This window comes from Equus asinus, chromosome 11 (genome assembly GCF_041296235.1).
Source record: "Equus asinus isolate D_3611 breed Donkey chromosome 11, EquAss-T2T_v2, whole genome shotgun sequence".
NCBI lineage: Eukaryota > Metazoa > Chordata > Mammalia > Perissodactyla > Equidae > Equus > Equus asinus.
The window spans coordinates 66,355,440-66,375,564 of record NC_091800.1 but is presented as its reverse complement, the minus strand read 5'-3'; the positions used below and the strand labels follow the sequence as shown (position 1 = coordinate 66,375,564).

The window sequence follows — 20,125 nt, the reverse complement described above, 5'->3', positions numbered from 1 at the left end:
CATGGAAATCAGTATTCACTTGGAAGAAGAACTGACTAGAAGTTTGAAATAATTTGTTTTCCTTTGGACAAATAATTTCAACTTTGTTCTCAAGATTGCCCAGAATTATAAGACACCATATAGTATATAACTGAAACTCCCAATATGCTTCTTGGTTCTCAAAAGACAACACAAGGAAGCAAATAAGCATTTGATGCAAGGGTTTCGCATGGTAGGACTTAGAGAATACAAAAACAGGATGACTGATTTACTTCCAACAAAACTTCTTTCTTGAACTTGTAGTAAATTAAGACTGATGAAATATTTTTTGGAAGAACACAATGGTATAAAGAAGACTAGATTCTAAGAGGAAAATTTTAAGAAGATTACTCATTTAGTGTTATACTCATAGATAGGTAATTAGGAATCATTTTTATTGAAAGATCAACCCTGTTTCTTGAAAGATTGGTGAAATTTTAAACTGGATATTCACACTTCTGTAACAAAGCAAATCACGGTTTTTCTTATCCTTTATTTCTGCAGTAAGACTATACTTTGAATCCCTGTATTGATAATTCTTCTAAGGCCCAAATATGACCTACTTCCATGAAGGCTTCTTTAATTATTCTAGATTCTTCAGTTTTTGCTTATCATTCACCCTCCCCAAATGCTATCCCTCTCAACAATACATCATCTCTATTGACATTAATTATAATCATCCTCAGTTTTCATTTTAAAATTATTTGGATCTTAAGTGACACGAAGAGTGGTCTATACATAGTAGATACTCTGCAGATGTTTGGAATAGCAATGTTGGTGGGTCATGGTGATGATGGGGACAATCATAATCATGGTCATGATGGTGATGTGGGTAGTGATAATGACAGTGTGATAAATTATCCTCTCCTTCTCCAAAGTTTCTCTCAAGCCTATAAAATGGCTCCAGAAATGTTTAGGGCAGAAGATGCTCCCTTCTCCTTACTGCTCATTGGCTTCTACCTTTGGTAGGGGGGATCTGACTGGTGAAATAAGAGTCTGATATCTATTTGCTCATGTTCTTCAATTGGGAAGGTTAATGTCCTTAAACCTTCATGTGGATGTGTGGCTTCTCCTTCTTTGTCGATCTACCATTCTTGGATCTCTGTTTTGGAAATTGCCCACATATGAACCCTAAACATTCTACTGTCCCATCTTTCATTTTCCGTACAATAAACCAAAGAGAACAGGCTATGCCTTGTGCAGTGAAGTTTTCAGTTATTCAGTTGCTCTATTAGTGATTTTTTGGTAAAAATTCTATGGAGGGAAAAAGAAAAAGGAAAACGATTTTCTTAGAAATCCAAGCCATATTTTCTAATCCACCTTTGCACCTATAATAAAGAGGATGATTTGTTCTCATTCTAGCTCCTGTTACATATTTCCAAATAGGTTCAGAATCATGAAGGGATGAGATGGGGTGGTTAATTAACCAAATCAAATACTGTGAGTGATGATAGTGATCATGATAAAATTATTCTCGCTAGCCCTTTCAAGTTGAGCAAGTCCACAGTTGTAATTTTCTGACAGATGCAGTCATCTTCAAAGAAGATTTTCTTTTTAAAACTCCCTTAGGAAGATGCAAGAATGTATCACAGAAAGATTTTGGCGACTTATGTAGATAAAGTCTTCGTCATGATCAAATTTGGTTACGATATTTAATCCTCTTACTATACATCAAATTACAGTAAAGGCCAAAATCGTACAGCCCATTGATACTGGATACTGGAGTTTAACACTCTCAACATCCTTCTTAACAACTTTCCAGCTTGTAGGGGTTTAAAAGCAAAAACTATAAAGCTCAGAATCCCTCGCTGCTAGGGATTCAGATATAATTCAGGTTTCACCAGTCAGATATCCTTGTGGAAGATCTCCATACAGAATTGAATCATTTGACAAAGTAAAAGATACTCTCTTGCTTGGCAGAAGTAGTTATCCACCATCAGATTTAGCAGTTTCCTGACTAGTTTTTGAGACATCAGCTGTGATGGGAGCTTCTGATTGTTTAGCTTGCCAATCATGTAGAGGCAGCTGTTCCTGCAGCAGACCAGCTCTACTCAATGTGGGTCTGTCATGGGTCTCGTTTTTGTAACCCTACTAATTAATTATCCCTCTAAAAAACAGGTTATTCTTAAGCAGGATGAAGTATATTCTCCCATATGCAGTTAAGAATCTTGGCTAATATATCAGTAAAACAATTCAGGATAGAAATAAGAATTTAAGATAAAGAATGGATTATAAAATATAGATTAAACTTGCACAGGAACTATTGTATGGGGTAGAACTAAGAAAAATATGCCCAGAGTCACGGGGAAGTTGAAGCCAAAGGGGATTAAACTAAGCACAGCTGCCAATTCTCCACAGTTCAAGCCAAAGGGGCCACATTATGTTATGCACTGAGAATTGCCATTCCAGTTGAAGAAGTCAAATTTTAAGCACATAGCCTGAACAAAAACGGAACATTAATTTAGCTGCTTTAAATGGCATCTCTACCATGTCAGACTCAACAGTCATCTGTTGGGAAAGAAATACATTATTGCTGTCAGCTACGCACATCCAGGATCATTCTTATGTATTTCTCAAAAATTTTAGTTCCTAGTTCACTCCTACCCTGACCATTAGAATGCCTGATTTAACTTGTAGCAATTTCTATATGTGTATATATACATGATTTTTACAATATTTTGTATTCTTAGTTTCCTAAATGCTCCATTCCAAGGATATCTCCGTTAGTCACTCCCTCCCATGACAAATTTCAGACCTCGTCATTACCAATAACAACAACATATGCACAGAGCTGTAATTATATGATATACATAATCACAATGTAATGAGTACCTTTCACTAATAGACACCTCAAATCTATTTGGCATACGAAAACCTTCAATTCATTGATACTATCATCTTTCCCTTTCCCTCATTCCCTTGATGCTCTTCCTTCTCATCTTACCCAGTTTAAATTCCATGGTTTGTCATCATCACTCTTATATACCTTCCTTGCCCCATCTCACCTTTTCCTGTTTGCTTGTCACACCTGCAACTCTGGTTCAGTCTGGTTCGTTCCTCATTCCATAAACAGACCCCCATAAGGGAGTGTGGCTGGAGAATAACACACAACCATACTGACTGATCCCATTTTAAATTCACAATTCTTAAGCATCCTTAAAGGTCAGCTGTAATCCCTTCTGTTTTCAACACTTATTTCTTCAAATAATTTTTTCTGTCTTTTTCCCTCTACCTTGTTTCTCTGATACTCCCACTATGGGTATATTGATATGCGTAATGGTCTCCCACATTTCTCTGAGATTCTGTTCAGTTTTCTTCACACTTTTTTCCCTCTGTTCTTCAGATTGTATGATTTCTATTGATTGATTGATTTTCAAGTTCATTGATTCTTTCTTCTGATGAAATCTATAGTTAGAGCCCTTTTACTGAATTTTTCATATTGCTTATTATATTTTTCAACTCCTTTTCCATTTGTTTCTTTTTAATAATTTTCTTCTTTATTGTTGTTATTTATTTAAATAATTTTTGCTTCTTTATTAATATTTTCTATCTTATGAAACACTGTCATCATATGTTCTTTTAATTCTTAAAGCATGGTTCTTATAGTTCTCTGACCATATTTTGAATGTATTTATAATACTAATATTTATATTAGTATTATTATATTATAAATATAATAATAATATTTATAATAGCTGCTTTGAAGTCTTTGCCTGCTAAGCCCACCAAGTGGGCCCCTTCACTGGCAGTTTCTATCAGCCGCTTTTGTTCTTGTGTATGAGTCACACTTTCCTGTTTCTTTGCATGTCTCATAATTTTTTAAAATTACATATGTTAAATAACATACTGTAGCAAATATGGTTACTCCTCCCCCTTACCACAGGGTTTCTTGTTGTCTGCTTGGTCATTTGTTTAATAATTTGGCTGAGCTAATTCTCAAAAGTCCATTTTCCCAACAATGTGTAGCCTCTTGGATGTGTTCCAGCTCATATGATTTTGTTTTTCCATTTGTTTTTATCTTTTAGCCTGGCTCTTTAGGCGTTACCCCTCAGTTATAACAAGCCACTTATGGGTGAAAGGTTGTGCATAAGTTTCCTTGCAAGTTAGATTTTTGCCCTTTATTGTTGGATAGATATATGTCATAAAGGCTGATATCACAGTTCAGAGCATTTACATTTTTTTGTCCTACTTTCAATGACAGTAGCTAGTAGCTTGATGATTTTCTTTCTTGACTGATGAGGAGTCAAGCTCCTGGCCAAAATCCTATGAGTGATCTTTAAGGCCCAAGGATAGGCAATTAAAAGGCTTCCCTTGGCAAGCTTCATGGAGGTAAGCTGCCCTCCCTCTGCCAGATTTGGTGCACAGCCAATGCAGGACAGTCTTCAAGGAGAGTTGCAGTCAAGGACTCAGGACTGCTAACCAGCATGCTCTTATGCATAGCTGCGTTCCTAGCCCAGGGGCCTCCATTCAGAGTAGTCTTCATGGAGTGCCCTTCCCCAGTGCCTCTGCCCAAACCTCCTTATCAGGGAGACGAGAGGAAACCTTGAAGACACTTTGCTCCACTCTCACTCAGTACTCGGTACTTTTCCACTCCTAGCCATCCCCTCTCTCCCTGCCCTCCTGTCCCAGGGTTCATAAAAGGGCAAGAGATTTTGTTCAAAGTTCCCTCAGGGGTGAGATAGGTCCCCCACATCTGCACTGATAAGCCTGACCATTGTCCAGTGCCATTCAGTGGGGAAAAAAATAGAAGATTGTGGGAGCCAGCATCTTCTTTCTGGTCTCTTGCATAGACTAACACAATAAATGAATACAGACTTTATCATTATTTTCATTTTGACTTGTCTAGACTGACTACTCCAATATCTGGCAGCTCAGCTCTGACATCACTTCTGAGCGGATGCTGCACTGGACAAGGACATGGTTTTCCAGAGTTTGTCAGAGATGAGTGTGATTTTATTTTTAAGCCTGGCTTCTTAGGAGTCACCCCTGGATCAGAGTTGCTTATTATTCAGTCACTGTTTTGTCAGAGGTTGTATAAGGCTTGTGAGCCAGTGAGACTTCCAGTTGATGGGTCTGTGTGAGGTTTGGGAAATGCTTTAAAGATCACCTCACACCCTTTTCTGATTAATCCTGAGTTGGTGCAGCCTAGCACATGCTCACAGCTTTACTGCCCCCCAGAGTTAACTGTGATCCCAAGAGGACTCTTCTGGTTTTCTGCCATTTGGCTTGTCTTATGGAGCTAAAGACCTCATCTTAATTGCTGTCCACCAACATCTCCAATGTTTTCAACAAGGAAGTCAACAACGAATTTAGACAAGGAATTCTCCATGCTCTGTTCCAGATAAACTCAGCCCCCTCAGGCAGAGCTATGAAGCAGGTTATGGCTCAAATATCTCCAGTATGGGCTCAATTATGCCCCCAAATTCTATATTGCAGTCCTAACACCAAGTACCTCAGAATGTGACTGTATTTGGACCTAGGGCAAGTGAAAAGGTGATTAAGATAAAATGAGGTCCTATGAGGCGCCCTAATCCAATCTGACTCGTACCTTTATAAGAAGAGATGAGGACACGGACATATGAGGTCATATGAGGGGCCCTAATCCAATATGACTGGTGCCTTTATAAGAAGAGATGAGGACACGGACATATGAGTTCACAGAGGAAAGTTCATGTGAGGACACAGGGGGAAGGCAGCCATCTGCAAACCGAGGAAACAGGCCTCAGAAGAAACCAAACCTGCCAACACCTTGATCTTAGATTTCTAGCACCCAGAACTCTGAGAAAATACATTTCCATTATTTAAGCCACCCAGTCTGTGGTATTTTGTTATGGCAGACCTAATAAACTAAAACCGGTATCAACTCTGGCTGCTTTTATGGAAATTTAGTAGAATATCTTAAATTAATATTTCTGTTCTTGTTTATGCTCTTAGGACAATTTATAGCGACTTTAAATGATTGTTGGTTCTTTTATTGTTATTTTATAATTTTCAACAGTTAAATCATTACTATACAGAAAGACCTGTAAACTCCTCACTCCACCAATCCAGGAGTCCTCTGTCTCCTCTACTCTCTCTTCCATCATTAGTTCTCCATTCTCTATTGACAATTCCCATTGGCACATAAACATGCTGTTACTTTCCCTAACTTAAAAAATAAAAAAGCAAAACAAAAGACTTAACACGACAACAGAAGCTTTTCTTGATCCACTTCCTCTATCAGCTTCCATCCATTTTCTTGCTCCCCTTTTTGGGAAAAATCTTTGGGAAATTTGACCAGACTTGCACTATCCAATTCCTCTATTCTCTTTCTTCCCCAAAACCACTCTAACCTGGCTTCACTCCCCTCACACCTCCTAAACTTCTCTGATCAACTTACCAGCTATTTCCCTTGGTGTTAAATTAAATAGTCAATTTCAGGCATCTTCTTAAGTGAATTCCTAGCAAGATTTTACACAGCTAATCATTTTTTCCTCTGATACCCTTTCTTCATTTGCCTTCAAGGAAAACACACTCATTTGGTTTTCTTCCCACCTCATTAGTTGTTCCTTCCCAGCTTTAACATGCTTACTTCTCCACTGTTCACCTACCTTTCAATGTTAGAGCTCCCAAGAGTCCTGCCTGTGTTCTTTTCACTTCTCTATTTATACTCACTTCCTTGGTAACCTACTCTTTTTCAAGGTTTTGAATAACACATATATGCCAGAAACATGTCAAATATATATATCCAGCCTAGATCATGCTCATGAACTCTAGTCTCATGTATCAACTGCCTGCTTACCATATCTCTTTAGATAGACAATAAGCACTTCCATTTTATCATGTACCAATCTCTTCCAACCCAAAACCACAGCATTCCCCATCTTATTTGGTGCCAACTCCACCATTTCTGTTGTTCAAACCAAAAATTTAGACTGAGCCTTAAATCCTCTCATTCTCTCATATCCCATATCCAACCCCATAGAGAGTCCTCTTGCCAGTATCTTTTCAATATATCCTGAAGCCCATCACTTCTCACCAATTCCATTGCTAACACCTAGTACCACCTGCCATCATCTTTCACCTGGTCACATGGTGATACATGTCAATAACCTCCTAAGGGGTTATATCTACACATAACACTCCCACTGTTAAGCTATTCTTATCAAAGCAGCCAGAGTGATCATTTTAAAAGGCAAGGAAGACTATGTCACTCTCCTATAATCTGCTCAAAATCTTCCAGTGGCTACTCACTTCACTCAGAATAAAATCCAAGACCTTCAAAGGCCCTCAGTGCCATACAGGATCTATTTCTTCACCACCAATCCCACTTTTGATTTCTGACTCTCTTCTCCTTCTGTCCTTACTCAATCTGCTTCAGCCACACTGTATCCTTACACTTCCCTAAACATTCAAGACACATCCCAGCCTTTCCAACTTTGCTCTGGATGTCCCTTCTGCTTGGGGCTCTCTTTCCCAAGTATCAGCATGGCGAACTTCCTCATTTATTTAAACATTGCTCAAATCTCAGCTTCTCCACGAACTACTCTGATCACTCTATTTGATATTGCAACCTGCCACAATTTCCACCACAACACTCTCAATATCCTCTTTTTTTTGCTCCACTTCTTTTAAATTCCTAGTCCTCATCACCTACAATCTAGTTTATATGTTTATTATGTTCACCATATCACCAAAGTAGACTGTAATCTCCATGAGAGCAGGATTGTTGTTAGTTTTGTTCTCTGATGTTCCACCAAACACCTGAAGAGTGCCTGATACAACATAGGTGCTAAATAAATACTTGGTGAATAAATGAAAGAGAATGAATAAACTTTAAAGTATAGGCCTGGGAAGCTGGGTATAAATGAGGATAACCTAAGTTCGGCTTCTATTTGGAAAACATGAATGATATCTCACCAGTGTCTTTATTATAATCTATCCTTTAGTTTGTCTGTCTTACTATTTCAACAAGAAGTAAGATCAGAAGTGGTTCATTTGAAATGGCCATAGAATTTTCAAGTAGAAAAAGTGCTTAGATAGCATTTAATCACACTTCATGGATAAAGCATAGGAGCCCTAGACAAAGCTCACTCAGTTACATTTAGCGAAACAATACACTGTAGTTCTTGACTTTATAGATATGCTGTCTCTGCATTCCCACATAAGCAGAAAGCAAATCTTCAAGAATTACAGAGTTCCGTATTGGACCAATCAGCAAATCCTTTTGCAAATCTTTCATTATTAGGAAAAGTTTCAAGTAAATATTAATTTTTGTTTGTTTCATATATTAATTTATATAGCTGTGATTTGTGCAATTATAATAAATGTATATCATAAATAAGTAATCTGTCACATTATGCAGCTACTAATTTTGTTTTAAACACACGTATATTCAAACACCACTTGCCCTAAGTAGGGAATATTAAAGGGCTGAGATGTCCTCTCAACTTCATAAATATATCATAACATGCAACGTAATTCTGTTTGAAAGATTTTTTATTAAAGATTAAAAATAAAATAGCCCTCAGAGAATTCAAGCAAAGTTTATGCAACTTAAAGTTCCTGGTTGTCTATGCAAATTTTTGTATTAATTTTTATCTTAAAGTTAATCTAAACTTTGGAAAAATGGTGAAACAACTGTGGGGTTTATTCAGAAAACATTTGCCAAGAACTATTATCACTTGATAAAGTCCTAAATGCTGTGGATAGATATTTGAGTTATGTATACTTCTTGCCTACTAAAATCTCATCATTAAATATAGAAAGATATACAAATAGAAAAATGACAATAAAATGTAGTACATATTTTCTGTTTGGGTCTCTCCTACCATGCACACACATACAACAGAATCTGGAAAAAACGACTTGGGTGCCAGTGCTTTGAATTTTGTGATACCCAGGAAGCAAACTCTAAGATGGAGATTAGCATGCAGCAGGTTTCCTAGGGCATGCTCTGGGATCACCACCTGGAGGGGCAGGTGAGGAAGAAGAGGGAAAAGTCAAGATGCAATGCAATCTCAACAGAGGTCTCAGCCAACTAATGGGGAGTCCAAAGCTCAGATGATCATCCAGAATTTTCTGAGTTGGGGCAAGGGAGCTGGACCCTAAATCATCAAGTAAATCAGTCATTAAGTGAGGGCTATGCTGGGAAGGGACCTTAGCAAGGCAGCTATTTTTAGCCAAGGCAATCCCTGTAGAAGGTGCCTGGCCCTGTTAGCTATGACCAAGGTAATAAAGTCATGCCATACTATGCCTGGCAGTTAGAAAGGAACCCCTGAGTTTCCTCTCTAATGAGGCAGCTCACATAATGTCCATGTACCCGGCCCGCACATTACATGGCTGCATTCATCTATTCAGGCTGCCATAACACATTACCACAGACTGGGTATCCTAAACAACAGAAAGTTAATTTTCCACCCTTGAGGTTCTGCCAGATGGGATCCCACCTCCAAGGCTCCAGCAAATGGAGCTGTGAAACTGAGGCCTTGATGATCTCTGAATTGCCTTTAAGGTCATTCTTTCCTTTTCAACAAGAATAGCATGCATTCACAGCCTAACAACTTTATAGTCCCATCCTGTAGAATCCAAGAAATCCAAAAGCCTTCCTGCATTTCATCCCACTTTCTCCATCTCCTTTAGCTAAAACTAGCAGTGCCTCTGCTGGAATAATCCCATCTCAATTCCCAGATTCTACTTAGATGGCTGATTAACATCATGGATAAACTCTTTAAGAAATTACTGTCAAAACAACACCTTGGTGTTCTCTCCAGAAGCTTCCTCATTTTTCGCAATATGGATAGATTGAGAATTTTCAAAATCTTTAAGTTCTAGTTCCTCTTTGCTTACTGATTCCTTCTTCAATTCATCCCTCTCCTCTTCCATTTTACCATAAGCACTTAGGAGGAACCAAGCTATTCCTTCAATGCTTTGCTTAGAAATCTTCTCAGCTTAATATCTGATTTTATCAACAGTAATTCTATCTTTCACAAAACACTAGAACACAGTTCAGCCAAGTTATTTACTACTTTATAAGGTTGCCTTTCTTCTAGTTTCCAATAACAAGCTCCTCATTTCCATCGGAGACATTACCAGAATGATCTTTAACATCCATATTTCTACCAGAATCTGCCTTAATGTCATTATTTTTAGCATATACCTCAAAACTCCTCCAGCCTCCACTCATTACCCAGTCACAGAGCTGCTTCCACATTTTCAGGTATTTGTTACAGCAGCACCCCACTTCTTGGTACCAAAATCTGTATTAGTTTGCTAAGCCTGCTGTGGGTGGCTTAAACAATAGAAAGTTATTTTCCTACAGATCCACCAGCCCTATTGGATAAGAGCCCCACCCTTATGACCTCATTTAACCATTATCACCTCCTTACAGGCCCCTATCTCCAAAGAGAGTCACACTGGAGGTTAGGGTTTCAACAGATGAATTTGCAGGGTAGCGGGTGGACAAAACTCAAATAGCCCAGCTCATAATTCAACCCCATCAGACTGATTGAGTTTAAGATGACCTAGAGGAAGGGGACCAGTTGGGCAGTAGCAGGGGAGGAAGTAGCAGGTAGAAAGAAAAGTGGAGACAGAGGAACAAAGCAGGCCACGGGCTACTCGTGTATCTCTTGGATGACTACAGCTGAGTCTCCTGGAGCAGGGCACTCTGTGGGAAAATAAAGACTGAACAGATGCTATATAGGCATGAATAAATTTAAGGCAATCAGTTTCCAGATCCTCAATTTCTCCATCTGTATGCTTTCCAAAAATTAATTTAGCTAAGAATGTATCTGTGTGTTCAGAGTTCTCCTTATTTCAACTCTTTTAAAATACGCTTTCCCCTTCTTTACAAAAGAAAGACAAACCTCTACCCATCTTCTAAAATTCATTGTCCTGGAGTGTAAAACTCCTGCGAGTGAGACCCATTGGAGCAAAACATCATGAAAACATTTATACTTTATCTAGCATTGTTTTGAACTATCTACCTTAGAATTAGAATTCAGAATACCTGGTGGTTAATACAAGGAGGTATGTTAACTTATTTATTTGCACCAAAGAAAATGAAATTGGACTTTTTCTGATATATCATCTAATTTACTGTTGCGTTTGACAGTGAGGGCTGCTTTCCCATGATATTGTTTACCAATTGGAAGCGCTAAACTGCAGTTCCAATGTTTTGATGTAAATCATGTATACAATAAAAGTATCCAGAAAGTACATTCTTTGCAAATATTTAAATTTTCAATACATTTTAAGGTGTCAATTTCAAATGAGAGAGGAGGATACATAGTTTTTCAAAAATTATTTTGGGGGTTGCACGTGCAATATTGGAACACCATCATGTCTCAGGGAACTATCTTTCAGTCTTCTCTGAAGGATGCTGACATGGCTTCCCAGTCTTATCTATTTCCCAATGAGCCATAAACCCCTATCACTGGAGGTAAGCTGACCTTTTCTCTGCATATAAAAGTGGGCAACATGGATTTGCATGTTGAATATTTAGCGGTGTCAGAAAAAGAGAGCCCAATAAATGCGTTTCCATTACAGGGATAGTCTGACAGCAGGGCCGTAGTCCTCGCAGGACTTTAGGTAGGACTCCCTGCTCCATGGACAGTGCTTAGGGGCACATTTGTTCTCCTCACACTCTTTGACTCTTTGTTCTTTGACTTTCTCCAAGGGTGTCTCCTTCTTCTGTCCCTTAAATATTGACATTTCTACGAAATCTATCTTGAACCACTGCTCTTTATATCACATATGATCCACGGGGCTGGTTCCCTCTAGCACTCTCCCGCTTTGGTAATGATCGCCAAATACGTAATAACAAAATAGACCTTGTCTCTAAATTTTAAACATTCTTAGCTGAATACTCCAAAATCATTATGTCTAAATGACTTTATTATCTTCCTACCAGAGAAGGAGGTTTTTCTTCTTTGTACTCCCCATTTGTTTAGTATTTCTAATTTCTCTTCAACTTCCTAAATTTGAAATCTGGGAGTCATTACTGAATCCTCCCTTCATCACTGTATCATATTTAATCAGTCACAAAATCATGCCAATTTACATACAATACAGTTGTCAAGTCCTTTCCCTACCATTTTTTTCCTAGTGAAGTTGCTCATCATCTCTCTGCTGAAATACTCCAATAGCTTCCTCCAGTGCCCTTGACATCAGGCCCACTCTAGGGTAATCTACCTTTTATTGGAGCTTTACTCCAATATTCCTCAGGAGCTCTAATGCTTGTAACCTTTCTGTTTCTCCATAGCAAATAGCAGTAGTTAAATTTTTTAATTGTACATCTATATCATGAAATGTTTCAAAGTACTCTCCTATGTATTATATTCATATAAAACTTGTACAGTAAATATCAAAAACAGAAATTTTTAAATAATGTTAGAAATTAAAGTAAATGACATTTCTAAGATTTTCTTTCCTGATCCCAATCACCTCTTTTATAGGTATATGATAAAAGAGAACCAAAAACAGATATTAAAGAGGATATTGTCAAAATAAATGTCAACAATAATTCTAATACTTCCTTCTCATACTTCAGTGGATCACCTTAAGCGCCTATTGGTATTCACACACCCCACATTAGACACCACTCGTTTCCAGAGTAAAGTTCAAACTTTGTCTTTAGCAAAATATACAGGATTCTCCATGATCTAGGTTTTCACCAGGTTTGCAGTTAAACTGAATTTATTGGGATTATCTACTGATGTGGCTGTTATCTTTACTAAATGGTGATTTCATTCACAGAAGAAACTGTATCTAATTTCTCATTGTATCTCCAGAGACTAAGACATAGTAGGTCTCTAAAGGCATGACTGTTGGGTGAACGTCAAATGTTTTCTCTGTATGTGTCTTCCTTTTCTAATTACGTTATTTAACAATCCAACAATTCATTATGTTATTAACTGGAGAAAAGATTTGTAATTATATTGCTTTTGACTGTGTAAACCCTGTTATTTCATTCAAATAATAACTGAACTAAGTGAATTTAGATTGTAGAAATATATTCATCTCATTCTGTGTAAGAACAGAAAGATGGTAGCTATGAGGCTAGTAAAAACTCCAGTAGTAAATAGTCAGTGAACGAAAATAGTATTATAGGTCTTAAACTGCTCTGGATAAATTATTCTAGCTGATTAATTGCTTGATTATTTTGGATACAGAGGAAGTAGATACAGCGTTTAACCTTATGGACACTGGAATCAAACTGCATATATTTAGTTCTTATTTTATCACTGACTGTATCCCAGGTCAAATTATTGCACATATCTATGCCTCAGTTTCTTCACACAAAAACTGGTGATAAGCATAGTACCTATCTCAGAGAGCTTTCAGGGAATTAAATGAGATTATACAGGTAAATATTCACAATCGTCCAATTCCAATTTAACATATAAATGCATGTGAAGTGTTTACAATAGTACCAGGAAATGCTGTCTTCAACATGTGTCAGCTCCTATTATTCCAACAACAGACAGGGAACAAAACGAGTTGAATTTTAAATCAATTTCTCTCTTGAAAAACAAAATTTCTAATTGCACATACCTGGGGTCACAGACCTGAGGTTTACTATCCTTTTGATTATTAGCAAATGAGGGTTTTTAAATCCACTATGGCTGGAGGGCCATATTGGATTTCCCCTAATTTTCACCCAATTATATTTCCACCTAATTTTCATGTAAGGTCATGGTTCATGCTATGGGCTTTTTAATAATCGGGCTTATAGGTTGCCCAGATTTATGTAATCTTTATTGAATACATATTTATAAAGGACCCTCTGTGTCAGCCAGGCACCGTTCTAGGCCCCAGCAATTTGGTAAAGAATTTAAGTCTCATATCTTATGGAGTTTACATGACAGTAGAGAAGCTATAAAGCAAACAAATAAACATATACTATAACGTCAGGAAATAATACATGCTATGAAGAAAATAAATCCGGATTAATATCTGCATATAATGGGAGTGGGGCCTATGAGGTGTCATTTTAAATAAAGTTGTCAGGGAAGATTTCCTGAGAGGCAACTTTCAAACTGTTATCTGAATAAAGTGAGAGAGCAAGTCTCATGAATATTCCAGGGAGTAGTTTTACCAGCAGAGGAAACAGCAAATACACAGGCCCTAAGGCAGAAATACATCTGGTAATTTAGAGGAACAGCAAGAAAGCCAGGGAGATTGTAGAGAAGGAAGGATGATCTATGTCCATGCGTATGTGGGTACGAGTTCACATGCACCATGAGAGAGCTAGAAACTGAGGACAGAGTTAGGCAACAGCTAGAACACAAAAGTCCTTATAGAAAAGGGAGTTTGATTATATGCTGAGCATAATGGGAAGTCATTGGAACAACTGAGCAGAGAAATGGCATGAACTGAGTTACATTTTAGAAAATGCCATTTTGACTACTCCTTGAAATACTTCCTGCCAAAAGATGAAAAGGAAGCAGAAAGGTAACTTAGAGGGCTACTGCAGGGTTCTAAGTGAGAGGTGGTGGAGAATTAGACTAGAGCATTATAACAAATTTCACTCTGTTCTGGTTGCCATAACAAATACCATAGACTGAGTTTAAACAATAGGCACTTATTTCTTCACAGTTCTACTGACTAGAAGTCAGAGATCAAGGTGCCAGTATGGTCAGGTTCTAATGACAGCAGTCTTCCCGGCTTGAAGACAGATAGATGCCTTCTCACTGTGTCTTCATATGGCAGAAGGAGAAAGAGATCTCTCTCTCTTCTTCTTATAAGGCCACCAGTCCCATCATGAGGGCCCTGTCTGTATAACCTAATCCAACCCTAAGTATCTCCTAAAGATCTCGTCTCTAAATATCATCACATTAAGGGTTAGCGCTCCAACATATGAATTTGTGGGGGAGACACAAACATTCAGTGTGCAACAGAAAAGTTGGAGAGGATTGTCAAATGTTGGATACATACTGAAGGTACTTTTAGATGAACTAATAAAAAGAAAGGACTCTGACAGATCTTTGTCTAAAAGATTTTTGGTCTGAGCAACTGTGTAAATACTCATGCCATATACGGAGATGTTCAAGACTGGTGTAGAAGCAGGTTTAGGGGAAATGAGGAGCTGTGTTTGAGACATGTTATGACATCCACATTGAGAGAGAAGTAGAAAGAAGCTCAGTGGAAAGGTTGCTAAATATTAAGTGTGAAGAACAAAATGAAGTTGAAAGTAAAATCCATTTTACAGTAAGACTAAAGCTTACCGTAATTTTCTTCTCACACTTTGATTCAAACAGCATGAAATCAACTTCTGTTTTTAAAATGAATGACTTTTACAATGGACATAGAAGAGGAACCAAGGAAGCCCTTTAAGAATTGTTCATTTTGTAATATTTGCTATAACTTGAACCGGAGTATGCTGTTTATTTTGGCCAATAACTAGTCATCAAATTACCTTTTGTAAATGCAGAATTGTTCTTTTGAAATACTATCTTCTAAAATAAGATCTTTGCCCAGCTCAGTTTTATTTATTTTGCACCATATTATACAAGGAACACTAAACAAATAAATAGCAATTGTATAAAACCATTAATATGTCAAACCCCTAGCAAAAAAATGTTTGATGTATAAGCAGTCAGAGAGGAGAAGGCCTTGCTTGATCAAAAACTTCCTGTTAATCAAGACTAATAGAGGACAGAGTAATAAATAATCTCTGACATAGCAAAAGCAGCCACATTTAACTGGAAGATAGATTTTACATATGGTTGATGTGATAGAACTATCAAGCTAACAAGAACCCTTGGGGCCAGTGTGAATATTCATTAATCAGCCTTGCTTTGGATTTAACTTAGAATGAAACTGTCAATGAACAAATGGGCTTTTGTAGAAAAGGTGATAAACAAAATCCAACGAATTGGTAAATTGGAAAGTCTTGAAAGAGAATAAATGCTGTAAGATTAAGAGCTGAATAGAAGACTTGAGCTCAGCTCTCTGCGGGGAAGACAAAAGCTTTTCACTAAATCAGGTAGCTTTGGAGAATATTGTTGGTTAAGGTTTTTTTCAGACAGAAACATCTGCCTTGGTAAGGATATAATTTAAGAAAATTTTTTGAAGAAGTCAAACTTTTTAATACTCATTTTCCATAGCACACTGCAAAGACAGACTTCTAAATAAATGGCTTATTTTTCAGTTCAAAAATCACTAATCTCATTTCCTGGATGAGATGATTTCTAAAAAACGTACAAATAGATGGCTTTTTCCAAAAGCAGAGAAATAAAGAGTGATAAGAACCATGATTAATACGAGGGGCAGAACTGGCACACACAGAAGTTTGGGGTAGTGATCCCAACTAAAATGTCTATTGGGACAGGTAGTTAACAAATGGTCAAATTCTCTGTGTTCAAAACCAAAACAAAACAAGAAAACAAACAAGAAAACAAAATAGTATGTAGACCAACAATCCACCACAATGCTGAATGGAAACTGACACTCTCACTGGCAAGGAGTGACAGGAGAGTTGGGGCTGGAGGAACTGAAAGTTCTAGGCTCTATCTGAAGAGGGAGAAGGTTCTTGCCATCTGGGAATAAGGTTCTAGTCTTAGCTCATCTCTAAAAATTTTTAACACAAAAGCCATCTGGATTTTTTATGTCAAATTTCCCAATTCTTTGAATGTTGGTCACAAACTAAAAAGTATTTAAATATTGTATAAGCCACTATTTTGTGGGTCAAACTGCAATTCTTGACTGAATTCAGCTGAGTAGCCCTCTGTTTTTTTTTTTTTTTTATCTCAGATTTAGGAGGTAAAGTTTACCAGAACAGAATATGAAGACTATTATACGTACGTGTCTACAGAAATAGGATAAACAGACTTCTGCTTGTATTGTATGATCTGATATTTAAAAACTGACCAGAGCAAATAATAATTAACAGACTCCTTACAAATTCATATGTTAGACCTGCAAAAATTCACTGAAGGTCTAACATTTTATGAATTTTTCTTTTTCTCTCTTTTTTTTTTTTTTTTGAGGAAGTTTAGCCCTGAGCTAACTACTGCCAGTCCTCCTCTTTTGGCTGAGGAAGGCTGGCCCTCAGCTAACATCCATGCCCATCTTCCTCTACTTTATATGTAGGACGCCTACCACAGCATGGCGTGCCAAGCAGTGCCATGTCCGCACCCGGGATCTGAACCAGTGAACCGCGGGCCGCCGAGAATCAGAACGTGCGCGCTTAACCACTGTGCCACCGGGTCAGCCCCTGTATGAACTTTTCTTTAAAAAATCAACATTTTATCATGAATAAGATATGTAAACAGGAAAGTGAAGAAAACAATGTGTGTAATTTAACATAAGTATAAAGTGAACATGTAGGTAACTATCTCTTAGCCCAAGAAATAGAATATTTGTCTGTACCCCAGAAGCCCCCAGTTTAATCCATTCTCTTTCAAAATGCCTACTCTTGGAGTAGTAGAAACAAGTTTCTTAACATTATCATAATTTTTATAACAATTTCCTGATTTCCCTTTTATTTTACTATACATGGATTCATCCTTATATAACAGTTTGGTTTTGTGATATAAAAATTATAAAATTTATATAAATGAGGTTATATTGTATGTAATATTTTGTTTCTTGTTGTGTTAGCTTAGCATTACAAATACTAGAATTATCCAAGTTGGGGGTTTTTTTGGGCTATAATTCCTTCATCTTCTTTGCTATATAATATTCAAGTTTATGAACATACCAGAATTTATTTGTTCATTTATATATTAATGGACATTTGGGTTGTTCAGAATTTTTGGATATTGGAAAACAATGGTCTTATTTTCCAAATGAAGAAATCAAGGCCAGAGGTCACAAAAATTATGGCGGGCTGTGGTAAAATTCCCTTGTTTCGTGTGTTGTGAATTTTAGCATTGTTTCTACCAGCCTGGTTTGTCTCGTTGGCAATTTCTGCTGAAGTAACTGTAGACTCGGCCCTCCACCGCCAAGCTCACCATTCAAAGTGGGGCAGGAAATCTATTTCAGCTTAAAGATCAGGCAGCTATTTCCTCTACAACTTTATTAAATTTACTATTCAGAACCTTCCTTTGTTTATATTGCTACTGAAAAATTTAGGGGAAAGGGGAGAGAAGCTAGAGTACTGATTATTTAGAAGATATAAATATTGTCTGAAAATGAGCCTGAATATATTACATGCATACTTTTTCAACCTCCAACTAAGAAAATAAAAATATGCAGTAACTGTGTGTCCTTCTCAGATGTTCTGTGGGAATGAGCATAGCATATCCATTTGGTTTGGCAGAAAAGCATATGGTAAATTTCCTTGGGAAGAACATGAGAGGATTTTACCAAAATGACAAGATCGGATATACTGTATGTGTTGAACCTCATGACTGACATTGAGATTCAAGCTTTGAGGAAGGAATTGTATTATATGCCTTTAATATTTCTTCTAACTCTAAAGTTCATTCATTTATTGTACAAATATTTATTGCATCTCTACTATGTACCAGATGTTCTGCCAGATGTTGAACAATACAAGATAAGCAACTTACTGTTATGAAACTTACAGGTTTTTGGGGTAGAGACATATTAAACAAATAATCCCACTGAGGAACATATAATTACTGATAAGTGACCTGAAGGAAATTAATATGGTTCAATGAGAGGTAAAAAAAGAGAGAAAATAATTAGACTGTGCAGATGAAAAAAAGCCTGTTTCCCCTAAGAGGTAATATTGGAGGTAGATTAAAGCATGACTTAACAGAGGCAAGAGGTAAAGATCAGCCCAGAGAGAAAGAAGAAGATGGACAAAGGGGTGTGGCAGAGCAACTCTGGCCTGATCAAGGAACTGAGGTATGCAAAGTTACAGATGGGCAGAGAATAAGGAAGAAATCATGGATCGCGAAGCCTGAGAGAAGCAGACAATGTGAACCTGCTTGGTGTGTTGGCCACTTAGTGTCTTCCCATTGTACTCAAGGAAGAGGAAAGGGACGTCATTGGATTGTTAAAGTGGATAGATGACATGTACCCGTTTCTGTTTTGGTGGCAGAGGACACATATAGGAGAGGCCTTAGATGTACAGTATGGAAATAAGAGACAAAATCAACAAAATCCTAATGATAGATTGGCTATGTGAGATCAGGGAGAGGTAGAGGTTGTTTTACATTATGTGAAACTGGAAAATGGGGAGACGGTACTCACTGGGTTGGAGAATACTGAAAGAAACTTATACGAGTACAGAGAAGAGATGGAGTGTTGAGTTTTTCATACCAATGTGACCTCCAGTCTAGAGCTCAAAGTCAACGTCAGAGTTGGAGTTAGATATTTGGGAATCAAAGACACGCAGATGGTAGTGAAATCCAAGATTCCTCAGGTAGAGAACACCAGTTAAAAAAGAAAGAGGTTTGAAAGACAAGCCCTGAGGAAGCACATCACGTAAGGGCTGAGTAAAGTACTTGAGTCTGCAGTTGGAATGGTAAGAAGTGGCCAGTGGAGTAAGATGGAAAGCAGTAAGCCATGGTGTCATAGAAGCTAAGAGAAGACAATGTGCCAAAAGTCAACAAAGCTGTAGGGGTCAGAAGCTGTTGATAAGCCTGAGAATTGAATGCTAAGAATATCTACTAGATTTAGCAGCATAGAGGTCACTGGTGACCTTAATAAGAATGATTTTGGTGGAATGATGGGGCAGAAAACTGACTGTAGAGGGTTGTGGAGTAAGTGAGAGGAGGCTAGAAGATGGAGATGGTACTTATGCACAACACTTTCAGGAACTTTTGGGAGCAATGAGATGGCAGTAGGTGAACATGGATGGGTTGGGCAGGGGAATTAGGACGGGAAGCATATTTGTTTGTAATTTGAAAGAGTCTAAGGTTATCGAGAAGGAGGTAGGATCGAAAACAAGTAGAGAGATGGCCTGAGAAATAATAAGGTATTACCTGAACGAATGCAACAGAAGGGAAAAGGGGAGGATGGTGAACTTAATAAGTGATTACTGTAACAGCAATTGATGGAGTCCCCAACTGAGGGCTTCAATTATGTCTATTCTTATATTAAAACATTATTCTTTTAATTCTAGTAAAGTCTTGCAACAAGTTAACAAGTTAAGACACTTGTTTTCTTTCTGTCCCATATTCTTGCTGCTGTCTTTATGTTCATCAGCAAA

General features: G+C 37.5%; 1 protein-coding gene and 1 long non-coding RNA gene across 5 annotated transcripts in view; one reads left to right on the top strand and one right to left on the bottom strand.

Annotated features, from left to right (window-relative positions):
- GPC5 (glypican 5) overlaps positions 1-20,125 on the bottom strand; it is a 1,278,940-nt gene that overhangs the window by 758,759 nt on the left and 500,056 nt on the right. The gene's annotated exons all lie outside the window — the stretch shown is intronic.
- The window catches only part of LOC139046511 (uncharacterized), a 47,075-nt gene that overhangs the window by 22,304 nt on the left and 4,646 nt on the right, over positions 1-20,125 (top strand). The gene's annotated exons all lie outside the window — the stretch shown is intronic.